The following is a 4,022-nucleotide window of genomic DNA, read 5'->3' on the forward strand; positions in this document are numbered from 1 at the left end:
TTTGTTTGGTTATCTTGCAATCCCGAGATAATCGTCTCCATGCTCCAAATCCATTTTAAAGCCATTTTTAAGGCATTTCGCGCATACATGAAATGAACACATTTTTCTCCAAAACTATAACAGATGCAAGCTTGTCCTGTTTGGTGGAGATGATATTTAATAAAATAAGTAGAAATCCACTAAAAGTTTTGTTTGGTTATCTTGCAATCCCGAGATAATCGTCTCCATGCTCCAAATCCATTTTAAAGCCATTTTTAAGGCATTTCGCGCATACATGAAATGAACACATTTTTCTCCAAAACTATAACAGATGCAAGCTTGTCCTGTTTGGTGGAGATGATATTTAATAAAATAAGTAGAAATCCACTAAAAGTTTTGTTTGGTTATCTTGCAATCCCGAGATAATCGTCTCCATGCTCCAAATCCATTTTAAAGCCATTTTTAAGGCATTTCGCGCATACATGAAATGAACACATTTTTCTCCAAAACTATAACAGATGCAAGCTTGTCCTGTTTGGTGGAGATGATATTTAATAAAATAAGTAGAAATCCACTAAAAGTTTTGTTTGGTTATCTTGCAATCCCGAGATAATCGTCTCCATGCTCCAAATCCATTTTAAAGCCATTTTCTAAGGGCATTTCGCGCATACATGAAATGAACACATTTTTCTCCAAAACTATAACAGATGCAAGCTTGTCCCTGTTTGGTGGAGATGATATTTAATAAAATAAGTAGAAATCCACTAAAAGTTTTGTCTTGGTTATCTTGCAATCCCGAGATAATCGTCTCCATGCTCCAAATCCATTTTGAAGCCATTTTTAAGGCATTTCGCGCATACATGAAATATGAACACATTTTTCTCCAAAACTATAACAGATGCAAGCTTGTCCTGTTTGGTGGAGATGATATTTAATAAAATAAGTAGAAATCCACTAAAAGTTTTGTATTGGTTATCTTGCAATCCGAGATAATGTCTTCCATGCTCCAAATCCATTTTAAAGCCATTTTTAAGGCATTTCGCGCATACATGAAATGAACACATTTTCTCTCAAAACTATAACAGAATGCAAGCTTGTCCTGTTTGGTGGAGATGATATAATAAGTAGAAATCCACTAAAAGTTTTGTTTGGTTATCTTGCAATCCCGAGATAATCGTCTCCATGCTCCAAATCCATTTTAAAGCCATTTTTAAGGCATTTCGCGCATACATGAAATGAACACATTTTTCTCCAAAACTATAACAGATGCAAGCTTGTCCTGTTTGGTGGAGATGATATTTAATAAAATAAGTAGAAATCCACTAAAAGTTTTGTTTGGTTATCTTGCAATCCCGAGATAATCGTCTCCATGCTCCAAATCCATTTTAAAGCCATTTTTAAGGCATTTCGCGCATACATGAAATGAACACATTTTTCTCCAAAACTATAACAGATGCAAGCTTGTCCTGTTTGGTGGAGATGATATTTAATAAAATAAGTAGAAATCCACTAAAAGTTTTGTTTGGTTATCTTGCAATCCCGAGATAATCGTCTCCATGCTCCAAATCCATTTTAAAGCCATTTTTAAGGCATTTCGCGCATACATGAAATGAACACATTTTTCTCCAAAACTATAACAGATGCAAGCTTGTCCTGTTTGGTGGAGATGATATTTAATAAAATAAGTAGAAATCCACTAAAAGTTTTGTTTGGTTATCTTGCAATCCCGAGATAATCGTCTCCATGCTCCAAATCCATTTTAAAGCCATTTTTAAGGCATTTCGCGCATACATGAAATGAACACATTTTTCTCCAAAACTATAACAGATGCAAGCTTGTCCTGTTTGGTGGAGATGATATTTAATAAAATAAGTAGAAATCCACTAAAAGTTTTGTTTGGTTATCTTGCAATCCCGAGATAATCGTCTCCATGCTCCAAATCCATTTTAAAGCCATTTTTAAGGCATTTCGCGCATACATGAAATGAACACATTTTTCTCCAAAACTATAACAGATGCAAGCTTGTCCTGTTTGGTGGAGATGATATTTAATAAAATAAGTAGAAATCCACTAAAAGTTTTGTTTGGTTATCTTGCAATCCCGAGATAATCGTCTCCATGCTCCAAATCCATTTTAAAGCCATTTTTAAGGCATTTCGCGCATACATGAAATGAACACATTTTTCTCCAAAACTATAACAGATGCAAGCTTGTCCTGTTTGGTGGAGATGATATTTAATAAAATAAGTAGAAATCCACTAAAAGTTTTGTTTGGTTATCTTGCAATCCCGAGATAATCGTCTCCATGCTCCAAATCCATTTTAAAGCCATTTTTAAGGCATTTCGCGCATACATGAAATGAACACATTTTTCTCCAAAACTATAACAGATGCAAGCTTGTCCTGTTTGGTGGAGATGATATTTAATAAAATAAGTAGAAATCCACTAAAAGTTTTGTTTGGTTATCTTGCAATCCCGAGATAATCGTCTCCATGCTCCAAATCCATTTTAAAGCCATTTTTAAGGCATTTCGCGCATACATGAAATGAACACATTTTTCTCCAAAACTATAACAGATGCAAGCTTGTCCTGTTTGGTGGAGATGATATTTAATAAAATAAGTAGAAATCCACTAAAAGTTTTGTTTGGTTATCTTGCAATCCCGAGATAATCGTCTCCATGCTCCAAATCCATTTTAAAGCCATTTTTAAGGCATTTCGCGCATACATGAAATGAACACATTTTTCTCCAAAACTATAACAGATGCAAGCTTGTCCTGTTTGGTGGAGATGATATTTAATAAAATAAGTAGAAATCCACTAAAAGTTTTGTTTGGTTATCTTGCAATCCCGAGATAATCGTCTCCATGCTCCAAATCCATTTTAAAGCCATTTTTAAGGCATTTCGCGCATACATGAAATGAACACATTTTTCTCCAAAACTATAACAGATGCAAGCTTGTCCTGTTTGGTGGAGATGATATTTAATAAAATAAGTAGAAATCCACTAAAAGTTTTGTTTGGTTATCTTGCAATCCCGAGATAATCGTCTCCATGCTCCAAATCCATTTTAAAGCCATTTTTAAGGCATTTCGCGCATACATGAAATGAACACATTTTTCTCCAAAACTATAACAGATGCAAGCTTGTCCTGTTTGGTGGAGATGATATTTAATAAAATAAGTAGAAATCCACTAAAAGTTTTGTTTGGTTATCTTGCAATCCCGAGATAATCGTCTCCATGCTCCAAATCCATTTTAAAGCCATTTTTAAGGCATTTCGCGCATACATGAAATGAACACATTTTTCTCCAAAACTATAACAGATGCAAGCTTGTCCTGTTTGGTGGAGATGATATTTAATAAAATAAGTAGAAATCCACTAAAAGTTTTGTTTGGTTATCTTGCAATCCCGAGATAATCGTCTCCATGCTCCAAATCCATTTTAAAGCCATTTTTAAGGCATTTCGCGCATACATGAAATGAACACATTTTTCTCCAAAACTATAACAGATGCAAGCTTGTCCTGTTTGGTGGAGATGATATTTAATAAAATAAGTAGAAATCCACTAAAAGTTTTGTTTGGTTATCTTGCAATCCCGAGATAATCGTCTCCATGCTCCAAATCCATTTTAAAGCCATTTTTAAGGCATTTCGCGCATACATGAAATGAACACATTTTTCTCCAAAACTATAACAGATGCAAGCTTGTCCTGTTTGGTGGAGATGATATTTAATAAAATAAGTAGAAATCCACTAAAAGTTTTGTTTGGTTATCTTGCAATCCCGAGATAATCGTCTCCATGCTCCAAATCCATTTTAAAGCCATTTTTAAGGCATTTCGCGCATACATGAAATGAACACATTTTTCTCCAAAACTATAACAGATGCAAGCTTGTCCTGTTTGGTGGAGATGATATTTAATAAAATAAGTAGAAATCCACTAAAAGTTTTGTTTGGTTATCTTGCAATCCCGAGATAATCGTCTCCATGCTCCAAATCCATTTTAAAGCCATTTTTAAGGCATTTCGCGCATACATGAAATG

Source organism: Anomaloglossus baeobatrachus, unplaced genomic scaffold (genome assembly GCF_048569485.1).
Source record: "Anomaloglossus baeobatrachus isolate aAnoBae1 unplaced genomic scaffold, aAnoBae1.hap1 Scaffold_220, whole genome shotgun sequence".
NCBI lineage: Eukaryota > Metazoa > Chordata > Amphibia > Anura > Aromobatidae > Anomaloglossus > Anomaloglossus baeobatrachus.